This window comes from Melospiza melodia, chromosome 5, assembly GCF_035770615.1.
Source record: "Melospiza melodia melodia isolate bMelMel2 chromosome 5, bMelMel2.pri, whole genome shotgun sequence".
NCBI classification, from domain to species: Eukaryota; Metazoa; Chordata; class Aves; order Passeriformes; family Passerellidae; genus Melospiza; species Melospiza melodia.
In genome coordinates, this window is record NC_086198.1 from 28,268,346 (window position 1) to 28,287,009 (window position 18,664).

Consider the following 18,664-nt stretch of genomic DNA (forward strand, 5'->3'; position numbering starts at 1 on the left):
CTTTATCCTAACACTGCTATTTAAAAATATCACTTACATTGCCTAAATCTGGAAGAGGTTTCTAAAAAATGTCTTGGGCTGTAGGGTAATGTGGAGAAATGGATATAATTATCTCTGGAGAGGAATATATTCTTCTCAGAGTATTACAAGTCCTGCAGCTTATGAATAATACTTTCTACAGTGCTGTGGCAAACAGGAATTTTCACTTACCATATTCTAGCTGTAATTAAGAAAGATGGCTTAGTCACTTTGTCTCTTCCTACCTCTGCCAGAAGGTCAAGATTCACATAAAGATACACAACTGCCTCTCCAGTATTCTTTCTCTTTGTAGCCAAATGCCTCTCCCTTTTCTGGCAATTGCACTCAGACCTCGTTATTGTGTAGTCAGAGATTGTGCCTGTAATATTGCCAATAAAGTGGCACGCAGGGGGCAATTTAGCAAGATACACACATGCATCAAATGCCACCAGCATTCAGTTTTGAAACTCCCTCAGTTTTTTTCTAAGCCATTCCTTTCATCAATAAGTAAAACCCACAACAACAAAAAGAAATACCTTCTTGCTATTAGACTGCCAGAGATCCCAAAATCTAGTTGATATCTGGTTCCAATTTGTCTTTGTGGAAGGCAAGCCAAAGCCTTGCTTTTCCTCCTCGCTGCAGAATGCAGCCAAAATGTAGCCTAACCTGGGTGCACCCACCCACACTCACCCGGGTGCGCATTCTGGTCATGGCTCGAGTTAATAAATTTGATTAGCTCCTACAGTTCTCCAAGCCAGCAGCCCACAAGGCAGGTTCAACCAATACCTTTGCTCCACTCACGGCTCTCAGCAGACCACCAAGGCTCTAGTTTGTATTTTTAAACCTGGGTTAAATTGTGGCATAACCACAAACCATTGTATGCGATTAACAGTGGGGTTCCAATGACTGACTGACAAACAAAATCTTAGCACACTGAGCCTGCTTGTCCCAGTAGTAAACACATGTTATTAATGAAATGATTCTAACAGGCTACACAATTGGAAGCTTTTTTCTTGATTGACAGAATATGCTTTTCTCAACAGGCAAAATGAAGGGGGCATGAAGAGTACACTTGTATTTTTTATTTTGTGAAGTAAAGACATAAAACTATTGCAATAGTATCTCCATTCAGTCGTAGCCCAATGAGACGTTTCTCTGGCCAGCCACTGAGTGATGCATCACCTTGATACACAAGCTCTGTTTCTACGAACAGAAGGGACTGAAATTTAAAAAGTGCTGCCCTCCAACTCTTATTGCTCCCTTTCCACTGTGGACCCACACCTCTGTCATCTCTGACATAGCTGAACAGGAGAACAGATGATCAAGGGACAAAAGGAACATATTAACATGCATGTGGCAGGAGATCATGACACCATCCCTCAAAACCTCAGACTGGTACAGTTTAATCACCAGCTGCTAGAAACAAGGCTTGCTAAGCTAGACTGGGTATTAAGCAGCAGGGTGGAACAGATGGGCTTGCTCATTCCTAGGGACTGGAAGTTCATCCTCTCCAGAAGAAACAGCAAAGGCCAAAAAACAGGATGGGAAGGATTACACAATTTCACCGTGCCTTTTTTGTTTCCACAAGGAGCGGATGAAACACATATCCAACACATCTTTAATGAAACAATTCATACCAAGGTTGTCATCACAACTGTCATGGCCCCTAAATTGGACCTACCATATTCAGGCATGGGATTTAGTTACACATTCAGTAGCTGTGTTCCTCAGGCTATGAAGCAGCCCTCCCTACTTCTGTCTCTCCCTGGAAAGTTCATATATGCTGCTATGGTGTCATTTGCCAGGCTGGAGGGCAGAGAGAGGAAACAGAGGGCTCTGTCAGTGCTGCTGCCAAAATAGAAAACTGGAAGTGTTTAGCCTCACTCTGATGAAATGACTCCAACTTATGGGCAGCTCACCCACCTGGATTATCATTACAGCAAACAATGCCATTATAGCCAGTAAACAGTGACACACACAAGTTACCCTCATGGTAAACTTACTCCCGTGCTCAAAAAGGTTTGGAATATTTGTCTTACACTGCCCATCACGGCAGTCTGCACAGCAAAACTGCTATCATTACACCACATGCCTGGCCTCGAGTGCTGTAAAGAGAGAATGAGATGAAATACTAGACTTTCAGGGAAGGTTCTTACTAGGGAGCAGAAAAGCAGTATTTTATACAGAGCACACCACTACCATCACTTTCTCATGCCTTTTTTTCATATCAAACACACTGAAAGAAAAGATTAATATTAATTATGCTATTTTGAGGTTATTCCAAGCAATTGTTGCATCACCTACATGTGAATAGCAATTTTGTTGGAGTAAACAGTCAATGTCTATGGAATTCACTGTTTAATTTCAAAGAAACAAGCTGTGAATGCTGAAAGGAGATTTCTTCCATGCAAAAGGTCAGAGTTCATGTTAGAGCAATCTGTCACAGTTGAGTCAGGGATATTTCCATGCTGCCCTGTTCCCCCTGTATGTGGCATACAGCATGCTGAACTGGGTTTGCTTGGTCACTTTTTATAATTTATTATTGACTTCCCTCTGGGAGACAGATCTCACATCTCAGAAGTTTGCAGCTTTCTTGGGCAGAAGAGTAAATTTATGGGGCGGAGGGAACAGAAAACTAGAAAAGGAAGGACTGGAGGGACTAAAGCAGTGCTGGTGCACTCAGGCAGGATTATGTGTCAGGCTGTGATGCTGCCTTCCAAAAGCCCATAAGGGATGGTGTGGGTTTCCTCCAAACAACTAATGCAGATTTTCCTGGATGTCTCTTGCAGTCTGATATCTACTGCATGTCTGTGCACCCACTCTTGCCCTTTTCTGTTCATATGGGAATAAAATGCTGCTTCCTCTGCAGAAGTGACCCAAAGGAGAAAGTCAGTTGTTATGGCTCCTTTTTGCGGCTAGGTAATAGCCACAGGCTTAAACTAGACATTCTTTTTAGATTCTGCTCCTGAGGATCATTCTTCCCAAAAAGATAAAAAAAATTTTATTTAAATAGAACTTCAGGGAAAGAGCTCAACAGCTTTTGCCTGCTTAGATAGTGTTCATTATCTTCTGGTTCCCTCATTAACAACAGAGTGGCAAACAAGACTCCCCTCACCTTCCACAGAGAAGAGGAGAAATGGCAAGAACAATAGAAAAAAATTCAGCTATAAATTGCTTTAAACACTAGACTTAAGCAAGGATTTCATTCAAGGCACTTTGGAATCACTTGCAGCATGCAATATTTCAAAATAAGGTGACACCCTTTCATTAAACCTTAGAAATTAACAAGTAACCTTAAACTTGTTGAAAATAGTTTCAAGGGGATCAGTGACGTTAATGAACACGTATAAATGCTGACACTAATTTGCATTATTATACAATAAGAATCATGCTAGAGGTAATCTGACATATTGCCAACCAGGGATTTCTGCTTCTCAAGAACCAAGGAGTGGGAGAATATGAAGTCTGGGTTTTATAGCTCCAGCTTGGCTGGCTGTGCTGAGGGCTTGGTTCTCCTGCCATAAAGCACAGGCACATCCTGTTGTCAATTAGACTCACCGGTATTCCGGGGCAGCAGCATTGGGCCCCTGGGATGTTGTAGAGTTTGCTTTGCTATGTAAACACCATGAAGCAATCCAGGCAGTGAAGGACACAGATGAGCAGGCAATTTGCAGCATGCTAAGGAAAAGAATAAAAGGTCTGTGAGTGAGAGTCAGAGAATAAATAGTAACAACATCCCTGGGATATAATATCCACTGGTCTGGAGTCATTAAAAATATATACAAAAGAAAGTTAAGGGACTTATTAAAATAAAATACATCTCTGTTTTGCTTCTGTGGATAAACTGAGAGAAGGACACACTGTATGGGGAAAATTTTGTTTTAGTTATTCACTTGGATTTTAGCACATATGAAATATAGCATCAAGGTGGAATTTTTTTCATATAGCACCTATGCTGAGACCTTTCAAGTAGGCTTTGAATCAAGTTTTACAACCAAACATTCATTCTGTACCTATTTATTTATCTCTTTTGGGAAAGTAAAATGTAAAAAATTGTCCTTAGACACATTTTTATTGGAGCAACTCAGGTCCCCTTTGTTTGAAAAGGCAGTTCCACATTGTCCTTGAAAAATCTGTTTATTTAATACCAGCATAAACTTGTACAAAAATGGGACTGCAACAGATTTAAGCATGTGCTCCCAAGTCTTTTTTCCTCTCCTTTCGGACACACAGAAATGAGATATTCAGGATGTTTAAAATATATCAGACTACACTGATCAAAGAAAATACATAAATCCATGTTTATTAACAATGTTTGTGCTTAAATAAAGCTAACTACAGCACACCAACATAAAAATATTCTCCTTAGTCCCTTGGTGCTCTTTGTTTATGGCATTCAGCATAGAGAGCTCCTTCCCACCCTCCCATTTATAAATAGAGCTTCGCTGATGGTAGTCTTCTATTATCAGTTTTACAACAGCACGTCATTCTGTCTTTGAAATTTCTAGATAACACTGTGGAAAAATTGCATGGTTTACTGTTTTGAACACAGGCTTGAGAACCAGCATTCCTGGTTTCTATTCCTCTCTCTGTCAGCACTTGGCCATGTGACTGTGGCCAAGTTACTCATCTTTTCTCCTCTTTGTTCTGCTACATCTGTCATTTTCCAGAGCCTTCATCCATCCTAATTTTGAATAGGTGCAAGCAGTTTTCTGGAGTTTTGTCTTGCAATTCACAGCAGAATAGAAACTACTGAAGGGCAAGGGAACAGAAACTACTGAAGGCCAGGGATAGAAAAGACAATCTCTGTCCCAAAGGATTTTTCTTGTAGTGAAAAGACCAGAGATTTCACAGGAAATAAAACCCAGGCAGCAATGCGACCAGCCCTGTGCACTGTTCAGAATACCCAGGAAGGAGCAGCTGAGCACTCATGGAAAAACAAAAACTGTGGGAAGAGAGGATGTGGAGATGCATGGCAAAGACATAAGTTCAGAAGAAAAAAAAGAGAGGAAAATTTTAAAACCAAAAAAGGTAAAGTAGAATTATCTATTCAAAAGCTCAAGTACGTCTTCCACGCCAGACCGTGTTGACTGACCAGCCACAACTGGATAGTCCTGGGCAGCTGGTTATTGACTTCCCTGGCTATGGCAGGAAGCATCACAGCAGGAGCCAGCAGGGCCAGCCTGGACATCCTCCCTCAGACAGCATTACAATTTCTTGTTAGGAATTATCATCAGGGTTTAAGTTTTCTCTCCCCCTCCTCATTCCCTCCTACCAGAATGAAAATGTCAGTTCCTCGTTTGAGAGGGCCAAGGCAAAAGCAGTTGGCACAGAGCAGGCACCTTTGAAGGGCTTTTTGTTGTCTTTGAGTAGGGAAATTTCTGAGGCCTCAATCAGCAATAACACTGGAAAATAACTAAAATCTCCTCTTTTGCTAGAAACATCCCACATTATATATAGAAATAAGAGTACAGCCTGCTAGAAAAGACTGAAAGGCAGGTCACTGTTCTAGAGACACTGAGTTAATGGGGAGGTAAAGCACACACAGATTCAAACTTAACATTTTTTTTTAGTTCACACAATGACAGAATAAAAATAGATTGGTTTATGACAGTGTGAGCAATGGATCTGCCAAGCTGAATTTAAACTTAGCTCCACAACAGAATTATATCCCATCAAGTGGCATGACATGCAATATTTCATTTGCTGGCTCACTACTACACTGTCTGTGAGAAAACATAAAACCAATATCATTGCAGACTCTATTATTCATATTTTCTGAAACTGTGTGGTATTAATTAATCAGAAAGGAAGGCAGAATTCTTATATGAAATATTTTTTCCATTTTGAGTCTAATTAAAACAAGCTGAGCACAAAAATTGTAAGAACTGATCATGATCACTAATTGTAAACAACTAAACGGGAAATATACTTACTCAAAAGATTTCCATTGATTCACTTTAAATATTACTTCTTTTTTTTCCCCTGAATGAATTTTGGAAAGGCGACTATTTTTCCCCAAATAATTAATCTTCTATTCATAAAATTGAAAAATTCAGATTTTTTTAATCATCTCCATTTACTATTTGCACTGGAAAATATGTTTCAGAACACGGCAGTTAGTTTATAGTTAGATAAATTACTGCACTACTTCAAAGCTAGCCAAAACCCACCTTCCTATGCTGGCACTTGACAGCCCTTAGGATTTCTAAAATAGAAGTCATGGCAGCAAAGATGTCATGAATTCCATAATTTTCATGAATGTATGCATAAATTTATATGCCTCAGCTGGTGAATTCTGATAAGATAATTGTTCACATTGATCAACTCTTTGAATAGGTGATTTAAATCATACAATCACAGAATCATAGAAAGGCTTGGGTTTAAAAAAACTTAAAGATCCTCCAGTTAAAACCTCCCTGCCATGGGCGGGGATACCTTTCACTAGACTGGGTTGCTCAGACCCCATCCAACCTGGCTTTGAGCTCTTCCAGTGATGGGGCACCCACAGCTTCTCTGAAAGAACCATCTTGATTCATAAGGTGTATTGGAACAGAAAATAAGAATAACATTCTCAGTTCTGAAGATGGCCAGTGTCAGGTCTACAGTGATTATGTAGTTTACTGTATTACAGCAACGTCCAAAATTGAAAGTTTTCACCAAGAAACCTATTTGTGAGGTATAAAATGGCAAACCCCATTTGCTGAGCAAGACCTGTGTTTGTGAAACTTGAGCCAAGTAAAAGCATAGAAGCAGAGAAACACAGCACCTGAGAAATTTTTTCATTAATTTTTTTTTCTATTAGCACAGGAAATCTAAACTGATGACAAGTCTATTGGCCAGCTCATTTTAGATCTCCAGTAAACAACAGTGGTCATAAGCAGGGGAGGATGGATTTCTTTGGAAACACATTATACCTATTTTAATTTCTATTAAAACTGGCTGTGGGCACAAAATTCTTGACAAAGCAGAGATTTGCTTGGTGGTAGAGACAGAGAAGTGCTGTTTATCCCATTCTTCTGCTGCTGCTCTCCTACACTCCTTCACATCTCTAACTCTTCCTAAATAAGCACCCCAGCTCCCTGCTGAGGACATTTCACATGACAGGCTTCCAACTGAATAACATCCCAGCACTTCTTCCGGCTCTTTCACAGATGACCCAGTAATTAGGACAGAGAGGACAGCAAAGGAGAAACAATCCAGGAATATCTGGGGGAGGACACGAGAACGGAGAGAGAAAAAACGTCAGTCACTGCATTCCCTGTGCCATCTGGCAAAACTCCTCTGGGGAGTCCCTAGCTGGGACTTGGTGAAGACCCATTTGCAGATGAGCTCTGGGAAATAACAGCTTTTCCTTAATTTCCTTTCAGTGTTGAGTTTCTTCATTCCCTCCTAGGCTGGATTTTAGCCCACCAGACAAAACAGTTCCGCCAGAGCTCTCTGTGTCTGTGTCTCAGTGCTCCTCTGGGGCTCAGGGGATGCCCCTAGAGGCTGTCTGTCTGTCATTTCCAACCTACTCCAGGGGAATCCAACTGTATAGAGAGATGCTTGGGTAGCTTTGCCTTCTCCAGAGCATTTCTCCAAGAATTAAAGCCTTAGGGGACTTCTGTTCATTTCCACAGGAAACAAATATTTCTAGATTTTCGTTGTTGCTTTCCTCTTTCATTTATATGATAATATCATATTTGGACATTAATATATATTTGATTTGCTGCTCATATGGCATCAAGGACTCCTCAAAATACAATATGCTAGATGAGGCATTTGTTTCACACAAAATCTGCAGCAATTAAGACTTTAAGAGTGACAGTAAAGCCACTGAACTTAGCCAATGACCACAGCGGAATATAAAACCAAAGGTGTTGAAAGACTATTATTTTCCTTCTGAATCTATCAAAATACTAAGCATGTTTCCACTAAAAAGAGAACACAGAAAACTGAAAAATACTAAGTTGTTTGAAGCCTTAAAGACAAAAGAAAAATCACTTGGTCAATTTTTTTTTTATATCTGAAAAACCTTGCAGAAAACATTTCTCATCATTTGCCACTTCAAGACGATTCTAAAGAGGTTACAAGCTGTCACAGATACTGTACTAGTTTTGAACAAAATAAAGACAGAAAACCAGATATATCTCCTGTAGCAATGTGCCCAAAACCTGAAAATAATTGTGGATCCTCAGTGGCCCACCCACACACTCAAAAGTAGAGCAAGTAAAAATATTTCTTCCTAGACTACAGCAACTTTTGCACATCTTTAATGAAATAAAGATCAGTGTCGTATCCTGCTAATGTAATACAGTCTGTTCACTCCAACAAAATTCCCACAAGAGTTCACTGAGTACTGCACTGGACCTAGGGTGATTCTGCTGCTGCATACCCAATGGTCATCTATGATCTTAGAAAATTACCCCAATTTGTGCCTCACAGGAGGAGTTTGCAAAAGTACTTTTCTGCCTTTTCAGAGTATTTAGTGACCTACACATGAAAACGTATTCTTCTTTCCATGTATTTCATGGTACAAACATTTTATAAAACAAATTCTAGAATTTGGTAGATTTTTGTACACTAATAAAAATTCTTTCTCTGCCAATATTCAAACCTGACAATTACAACACAAACATTTTTGTTGTTCCACTGCCTTTCTCTCTATGATTAGAATCATAAGAAGTACATGTGAATGAGACCACTGAATAAAATGCCAATATTTCCTACTAATTTAATGTGTTCCTAGTATCTCTCAGGGATAAAAGTTTCTTTCTTAAAATTTACTTTGGACACCAATGCTTTAAAAATACTGGAAGCACATTAAACTGAAGCTTAGTTATTACAACAAGTAAAAGATTTAAGGAATGTCTTTTTACCCTACCAGTTTTTAAAACAGAAAGTCTTTTCCTATGCAAAACATCAAGAACCAGAGTTGTGACCAATTTTTGAAGAGCTATATATGAAGAGCCATTTTGTTGTTTGGAATCCTGTGTTCCACAACAAGGATTATACACTTGTAGAACTGAGGATCAAGGCAATGAACTGACACTAGTAAAACTTCAGCTCTTCATGCAGTTGAAATCGCATCAAGTATCTCTTCCCTTTGTTGCTCACTTTTAAATACCAAGGAGTGGTTTTTGGCACTTCTTCTGAAGGGAAGAGGTTGCTCCAGTCTCCAAATTTTTTCTCCACTGTTGCCTTGCCAATTGTGCTCATTGTGCTACATGGTGTAATAGAGAAAACAGAGCCAGTCCAGCCTGCTAAACTCATTTTCACTTTTCAGTGAAATAAGTTTTAACCAAATTTTTAAAAGGTGAAAAGCCAGTGCATTAACACAGTAATAGAGACTGAAGGTTTGAAGTCTAGAAGTTAAAGTCTTCCATTGTAAACCCAAGTAATATATTACATGCCATACGGATTATGATCCTCCATAAGACAGATTTGTGCCAGAGACGGTTACCCTCCATGGAATTTAATTCTCAAATCTCTGTGGGGAAAGGTTCTTTTTGCAGAGGAAGAAAATATTTCCTCATGAGAGAATTTACTGGAAATACTGTAAATTCATGCCACATAAAGATGACTGGTAACTCCTTCAGCATCTTCAGGAAGGACAAAAGCCAAAGCCAAAGGGGTGTCAAATTACTTCAAGGCTTTCCTTTGTCTGACCTACATGAGAACCTGAAGCTTTATCATACAGGGAGAAAACTGGAAACTGAACTGACTGGCCTGCAATTCCTGACAAAAGGCATCAACATCTGTTTCTGGTCTTTTGCTGAAGAATTCCTCCAGCTGATCATTTGCATTGGTTTGTTTCCATAGGCCCATTTCTTCCAAGTTCGGATAAAACAAACCTCTCCTGTGGGCCGGATGGTTTGTGTTCTGAATTCCTGGTTCATGTGGCAGAGATCCTCTGTATTATATTGCTAACATATTATCCCTCTTGAAGAGCATGAAGCCAGCTATGCCTTGGCATGTTTCTGTAGGTTTCCTTGTCTAGTTTTAAAAGATCTAGTGAAAGCATGGAAATGGGATCCTGATAAATTCCCGACTGTCAAGGAAAGTTATGTGAGTGGGCATGTATTTCTGTATCTGTAAAATGACATTTGTCACAAATGTCAGTTACAGCATTCTAGAAGGAAATCTCCAGTCATTCTTTACTAGCAAATTCTGCTCCTAGATATAACAAATAATGCAGAGTTCACTTTGCTGCTCTGCTTTAAGCATGATTTCAAGGTTTGGCTTTGATTCTTATGCTCCTGTGTGTAACAAGAATTATGTTCAAGTCCCATCTTCAATGAATAGGAATTAAAAATCACCTGTATTTTTTAGTCTTATCCCCTTTAGATAGGTTTTCTGAAACTTTCCTGAAAGCCTGAATAGGGGAATAGAAGAGCTCTGGGCCCCTTACATCAAGAAAGACATTGAGGTGCTAGAGTGCGTCTACAGAAGGGCAACGGAGCTGGCGAGGGGTCTAAAGACAAAGTCACATCAGGAGCAGCTGAGGGAGCTGAGGATGTTTAGTCTGGAGAAAAGGAAGCTCAGGAGAGCCATTATCATTCCTAAAACTATCTGAAAGCAGGTAGTGGCAAAGTGGTCAGTCTCCTCCTTCAGGCAACTAGCAACAGGACAAGTGGAAATGGCCTGAAGCCAAGGGAGGCTCAGGTTGGACATCAGAAAGAGTTTTTTCACTGCAAGGATGGTTAAGCACTGGCTGCCCATGGAGGTGGTAGAGTCACCATCCCTGGATGTGTTCAAGAAATGACTGGACATGGCACTTATTGCTGTGGTTTAGTTGCTGTGGTGGTCTTCAGTGGAAGATCGGACTCTGACTTTGGAAGTCTTTTCCAACCTAAATTATTCCATGATTCTGTGAAAATGACAGTTTAAAAAGTTTGTCCTCAAGGAAGGTTTCAAGCTCTTGCCCAAAAGTAAAATGAAACCATCAAACATGAATCTCACTGTGAGATTTACATTCTGCAGATTCTCCCCATGGGACAAAGTACTTACTTAAGAGCAGAAAAATGTAAAGTCACAAGGAGTTTAATTGGGGAGACAAAATTACAAATATAGTGACATTCTAAAGTTGTGATTTGTTGTGAAACGTTTTACTTGAGCACTGTAATATATGAAAAGTAAGTTTTCAATTTCTTTACATTTCAGAGGAAATAACACAAGAAGAAACAGGAAATTACCAAGTCTAGCTTAAGAGAAATATATTATGGGTACCATAATCCATAAACAGGAGCAATTCTATCAAAGATGCTCTCCCTGACCACTCATATAATTTTCCAGGACATGAATTATACAGGGCAACTATACTCAGGAAGCCAGTCAGAGGAAAAGCAGTATTTTAATACAGTTAAACTTGTTAATATAGAATGAATGAAAATTCTTCCTCATTTTTATCTCCAGAGTGAGGATATTTACATATTTAAAGTGGGATTTTTACAGTTTCATCATCTTATTTCCCACAAAAGAAGAACAAGCATTTTCTTTCTTCTCATTACAGCATCAAACCCCCAGAGGACCAATGGAGGGCATAAACAGTGCTCACAGTGCCTTCTGCTCAGACTGACTGGGCTCTGTGCCTGCTGTGGAAGGGCACAGTGACAGCTGAGGGAGTGCCACTGCAGCCTGCAGGAGTTAGAAAAGGCTGCCATGGACCGCCTGGTTCCCACTTGGACTTGCACGTTTTGGAGAAGGAGATTCTCTGGAGCACTGTTTTTAAACAGATATCAAAAGCCCTGGTTTTCCAGTATCCATAGCATTAGGGAATGCAACCAAATTCTGAGTGCTGTGTGCAATAGAGGTACAATAAACCACAAAAATATATTAAAAATACTTTCAATTTCTTATTTAATTTCAGCTGTACACAGTCTTTCAAGTGCCAGTTGAAGAAGACTCAAAGCTTTAGTCTGATTTCCAGTCAAGTTACAAATACAGACTTCTCTGTATATAATGATCACAGTTTTATTTCTGTTGAGTAAAACAGTTTTGTCTGGAATCTAATCTTAATTTCATTGCACCAAATATAAAAAACAGTTACAACTTACTGAGGGGTGGTCCCTTCCTTTGCCAGGGAGCAGAACAAGTAAAAGGACTTCATTTGATTAGTTTAAAAATGCTTACAGACATTCCCAAAGACTCAGTGAAATCTGCTCTGAGAACATTTTCTGATATGCAGAAAAACCTCTAAGAGTGGCATGTTCATGTAACAAAAGTTATTTACAGTGGGAAACAAAATCTGGACAATCTGAGGGGTGACACAGTTACCCAAGGTTCTTGGGTAGTCTGGAAGTCAAAAATTTGGAAGTCAAAAAGGAAGAGAAAGTGTCAACAAACAGGCAAAATAGCTATCCAGTTTAAAACCAGCAGTGAATTAGGGTACGGGGAAAAATCTCACAGAAGACCTCAGATTTTCTGAGTGAGCTGTTCTCCTGAAATTATTGGTGAAATATTAAAAACTGAAACATAGCCTTCAAAAAGCTTTTTGTAAAACTCTTCATATTTCACTGAAAACGCAATTTTTACTTTAGAAAATAGTAATTCTCAGAAAATTAACTTATTCTTAAATATTATAAGAATTCTGAGGCCAGTGCTCTCTCAAGAAACATTAGCACCTAGCTAAACTACCTACCTTACAGATGCTACATATGGAAATCTAAATGAAATTAGTGTATTTTGCAGTGTTTAACAAAACCTGTTTTAAAATAATTTGATAAAATATGATTTCTTTCTTTTAATGATTGTAAATGACTTTGTCATCCAAATTTCTATACATGGTCCAACATCTTCCATCAAGAAAATTTCATTTTGTTGGCAATTTTCATTTTATGAGTATACTTATTAAAATAAGACACAAGCTACCTTTCAGTGTGAGCATTTGAAACACAAAAATAATCTGAAACTGAGTAAAATGAAAATATGCAACAGATATATTAGATCCCTCAAGAGCTACAATTAGAAATCTTCATTTTTGACTCTATATAGCTCTCTGACAAATTATGATCCTTCAGCTGCTAGAAGTTGAGGAACCAAAATTTCCACTGAGTTTTCTATTAGACCTATGATTGGTGTTTTCTTTAGGGTTGCCAGAATTTCTCATGAAAGTAGCTGAAATTTCCACGTTTCTTCAGTGAAGAGTGCTAGTTCTGCTCCCCCATACCAAATCTTCCCTAAATATCACCATTTTTTTTTCACAAATATTATCAAACATCACAGCTGTCAATATTCTAGCTTCATATTTCACTTTTATATTGTTGAGTTAATTTAGCAAAACCCATGAAGTAGTTCAGACACAGCAAGTTCTGCTCAGATTGTGTGTTTTGGGTAATTTTGCCATTCCTGAACTAATGACAGCTTCTTTCAGCACTGCTCATGAAACAACCAAGTACATCTCTTTGGTCTTGTCATCTGACTTATATCATAACATTATTGGGGAATTGAGTCTTGCTTCAAAGTACTTCAAAGTTTTGATCATTAAGAATCCTCCAACTTGCATCACCATTCCAGTAAATTTTTGAGTCTCTGCTGGCTTGCTTTTGAGCACATTACCTCCAAAAAGAAACAGTACAAATCCTACTATTTGGACAAAAAATGCCTTCTAGTTGATCAGGCAAAAATCTTCATCTATTTAACTAGAAGCATATCAATATCTGATATAATAAATATCTGAATATACAAAACAATATATTTATTTATATATCTGTCAAAATGCGCAATATCACAATGCTAGGCTATTTATTTTTTACACTGAATGACACGGGGCATGGAGTACTTAGGGAGGAAAAGAATAAAAATTCAAAATGTCACTAAATATTTGAGAATATTAGAACAATAGGAAAAAAAAACATTCCAGCAGTACTGTTAAAATTCAAATTGCTTCACTGTTGCTGATCATCACCACTATAACAGTAATAATTTAAAGGCAAAACTGAGAGAAAGTCAACTATTGGGCTGCTGAATCTGAGAGTATTGAAAGACAGACAGCAGATGAGTGGGACTTAGACTGTCACATGCGAGACAGTTCAAGAATCCCTTCTAAGCCTGGGGAGAAAAATCAGGACTATTAAGGCATGAGACATCACATTCCAAGGCTACATCGGCTTGATGAATCAGGGTTACAAAATGCCCTATTTTTTTTTTTTTAACTGATTTCAGGAAGTTTAATGACTAGTTATTATATTGGTCTTATACTGCTGATGTCCAGTTAACCAAGGTGAATCCTACGCAGGATACCAGAGTTGGAGCTACAGGGGGACAGAAAGGAACACAATGATTTAAGCCTCTAGCACTTGGCGAAGAAGTAGGAACAGAGCCTCAATTTGAGAAGTTTTGTGAACATGCTTGAATTTCTTAGCGCTTAAATGAACCAAACCACAGAAATCTGAGGCTTGCCCTTCATGAGCTGGCAGATTACTATTTTTGGCACTCCGTTTTTATGATGATGTCAGAATGATTATTTTATTGTAATCAAAATTTGAATGTATATGACATTTTGTTTATGCCAGTCGTCTTTTTGTTCTCCATGTGTATAAACAGATATACCAGCACTAAACAACTACAATTTTGTGTCTCAGACACAGATGTGGAGCAATATGGAGGCTTTCAAAAAGTTGAGGGTTGCTAAAAATAATGTTCCACCTATCATCCTGCACACCAGTGTTTCAGAAGACTTGTGTACCATATGCACAGCAACTTTCTCCTTGTGTAGTAGAAGAAAAATCCAGATTTTGCAGGATTTGACTGCTCAAGAAAGATGGCACACTTACAAGTTCTACAGTGAACATGTACCTAATCGTATTTTAAGAGTTTCAGACCAATTCTAAACATCTGCATTTTATCAGAATTTCAGGGCCATCATTTGAACAAGGTCAGAGCTGTCCATACTGTAGGACCAAACTGCATCTGAATGTGTTTAGCACTGCTACAGTACCTGCTCTCTGCAACAAAGCACTTACTGGCGGTGGTTTCCCACAAGTACACAGGCTATTTAAAGCTACTTACTTCATAAACAACTTTTAAAAAACCCAAACAAACAACCTAGAGCTCGCAGCCTAAGAAGAAAGCACTCAGTGAAAAAATTCCCTCCATCAACCAGGACAGCAGCTTCCCTCCCCATGGGTTCTTTGGGGTGTCTGTGAGGGCAGCTGAGCCTGTGCTGCAGCCAGAGGTTGTTAGGCACTGCTGAGCTGGAGCCCCCACCTTGTGAGCAGCCAGGACTGCAGCACAGGGCTCCTCTGTAACCCCGTGGGGCGGTGGCTATGACTCTTTCTGCCGCAGGCACACTTCTGCTTGCTCTGCAGACATAAGTCACCCTCCTTGATTTTGTGTATCTGCGGCTGAGTCAAACTTTCCTCGTGCCACCAAGCCCCACACTGGCAAACTTTCCTTCTGTGTACAGTGAGTCAATATACTCTGACTCTGTTTTCAAGATTCTAGAAAGACAAGGCTGGAAAAGCAGTATAAATCATTCCATGTTGGAAATAATTACTTACATTTGAATTCTGTAATCCTTATTTGAACAAAACTCACACAGACCTTAGTGGGAGTTCAGCTCAGTTAATGACTGAAGTACTTGGCCCTTAATTCCTTTTTCTGCCCTGCTATCAGATGTATTATTATTATGAGAAACATCTGTAATAATACTTTACACTTCCATAGCCCCTGACATCTGGAGGCTTCAACAAACTCTCTCTGAAATTACTATTAGCTATTCTTATGTTACTAAGGATGTCAAGTAATTTGCCCAAGCCAGAGATATTATGTTTATGCTTTATGCAGCTCTTAAAAAATTAAATGAGGTTGCCTTAATAAATACCATCCATTATACAGTCGATGTATTTATTAACTAAGTGGAGAGAAAGACAACTAAAAAAATGACTGATGCTAAAGATTAAAAGAACCATAGACGCCTAATATCAAATAATGTCAAATTCAGCTCTCTGTACTTGAAAATTTTTGGTTTGCTTTTCAGACTCTAGAGATCACTTAACAAACATGAGGCCAGAAGTCTAAGTGGGACAATAATGTGGTTTCTGTTGATGCTTGCAAGCTTGTCTGTGTTTATCTGAGGGCTGCAGCTAACTGATCACATACCGTACCTGTTCCACTGTGGCAAACCAGCATTATTTGCTTTGTTTTTCTTCCTCAAGGTACTTAAAAAAGTTATTCTAAATATCAAGCAGTCAGTTATTTTAAGGGATCTCAGACCTGATCATGTTCTATTACACAAAATGTGGCACACTGAGCAAACACTCAAAAATACACCTGAAATGAGGAGTATGATGTGCATGTTGTCCTTTGAAAAGAAAACCCAACAAATCTATGTACTGTAAAGAAAGAAATTACAGTCTCATCTCATTATATGACAGCAAAAAAACCAAAACAGAAGAGATGTAATGTCATGAAGAAAGTGTCTGCCAAACTGATCATAAACAGCAACATGCTCATGACAACGAAAGGGAAGGGTCTATTTTCAGTTCACAGCTAGTTACAATTCATCCCTCATTGTAAGGCACTCAGTTATCAAGACCCAAGAATAATAGTTCATTGTTCTGTTAGCTCTTTCAGACACTCAGAACCACACGATTGCACTTCTCCTCTGAGTATCCCTGTCACCATAAAAATATAGAATGCTTTACAGCTATGTATGTCAGCTGTTATATCCCCTTGTACCTTCTTTATGTGGCCTCTCAGGATGATAAGGCAGTACAGTACCTCACTTTCTGGACACTTCAAGCTGTAATTTGTTCTTTATCAGATGAAGAAATACTGAATAGAGGCTGAGATAGTTCCCATGCTGAAGCCTAAATAGGCACAGAGCCAAAACTGGTACTTCTGTTTAAAATATCACATATGATTTATCTCTATTAACTTCATCATGTAACAATCTACAGAGAGAGAAAGAGATTCTGTTTCAGTCCCAAAAATCTGCTAGGATGTAGTGCCCTGCTGAAGCATTAGAATGGCTTAGAAGTGTAAAATGCACAGCTCACAACGCTAAGTCTTCACATGCATGTTCTTTTAAGGGTAGAGGGCTGACTGAGAGCATTGCCCTAGAGGAGGGGGAGTGAAAGAAAGTGAGACCAAGTGTTCTGCCTAGCTGCCTACAACTTTTGGCAGTGGATCAGACAAACAAGTTCAGCAGAAAGTCGATGTAATTTTATTGGACCACACTGTCTCAAGCAATTAGAAAAATATTTGTAAAACATCAGATGAGAAGGGGAAATGTGGAGCCCAATAATGCAAAACAATGTTTATAAGACAGAAATTGTGAAACTGGAAGAATAAACATAATTACTCTATCAGCACCTCCAGTTCTGAAGATTACTTAGCTTAAAAGCAAAATGTTTTCTTGTTTCAATTAAAAGAATTCATAGTTTAAAAAGCTTTACAAATGCACATGTATATTAAAAAAAATTGCATATATGGATTTTTACTGTGGAGTCGTCACTGCTCATCAACAGAAAATTACATGCTACATGAATGCACTTTAGGTTCTGACATTCACATGCATATTTGGGCAAGGAATTCAAATCCATGGTTGAGCAAGAAGGATCATATTTAGAATCACAGATTCTTTTTAGAAGAACAACAGATCATCCAATGCATGTGTAAGCTGCTCAGATAAATTAATACTGTGTGAGGCAAAATCTTTCTTGGTAATTATTATTTCCCCTCTTTTAAAAACCACGCTGAGGCTGAGAAAAACAGTTTTGACAACTCGCACAGTGCAAGCTTAGACACACACAACAGTAAAGATGACCATATGCATTTCTTTTTAAGTTGCTGGCAAGTTCAGAAATCTGTTTGCATCTTAAATTGGGATATTTGTTCTTTTTTACCAAGTAGAAATATTTCATTTTCTGCCCCAATTAACATCATAAGACTTGTCACATTAACCGTTCTGTTAAAACTCCAGCTACTTCGGCATTAGCGCATGGAGAAGATTTATCTGTTAATTCTGGGATAACACAGTACTGTCTGACTGTAGGCAGCTATCTGAGTAAGAGGATTGGACAAAATTCAAGTATTACTATGTCCATTAGGGGTTTTATCCAGATTAATGATGGTTGTTAATCAATCAAAAGATTCTGAGCTCCCTGGAATACAGGTATATTCGGCATATCAAACCAAAACTATGCTGTCTCTGTTTACCCTTTCTGCAAAAAGTCAAAGAATTCAAGCTGTTGAAAGGATTGTTTTTACCTGAGTCTCAATGAAAACCACAGCATGACAAACTAGAGAGAAATTTAGGTCAGAGAAGGGCATTCTGAGCAAATATTGGTGATGCTGAGTGACAGAGGCAGGACTTCCACAAATCCAGGTGGCTTCAAGCTAGCAACATGGCAGCCCAAGCTCTGGAAGAATGCTGCTCTTCCTATGCTGGGAAGAACTTTTTGGGCAGCAAACCCAGGGATCCAGGAGTTGGAACTGCTAAAAGTTTCAATAGTTTGTAGACTACTACAGTTACTCAGCTGCAACCTCAGCAAAAGCAGGAACAGGCCTTTATAACACCAACCATCAAGTTTACCTTCCAGGCTCCATTCCAGCGCCAACATATTCAAATAAAATCCAGAGAGAACAGCCTGTGTTGCCCAAACAGCCTTCTCGTACCAAGCTGTACAGCAGTGATTTCTGGGCAGCCGTGCAAATTATC

The 18,664-nt window shown here is 38.9% G+C and overlaps 1 long non-coding RNA gene across 1 annotated transcript in view; it reads right to left on the minus strand.

Moving 5' to 3' along the window:
• The window catches only part of LOC134419005 (uncharacterized), a 39,840-nt gene that overhangs the window by 8,575 nt on the left and 12,601 nt on the right, over nt 1-18,664 (minus strand). Inside the window, exon 2 of the long non-coding RNA XR_010027930.1 lies at nt 3,577-3,696. This is a non-coding gene — a long non-coding RNA (uncharacterized LOC134419005). The remainder of the gene's footprint in view (nt 1-3,576; nt 3,697-18,664) is intronic.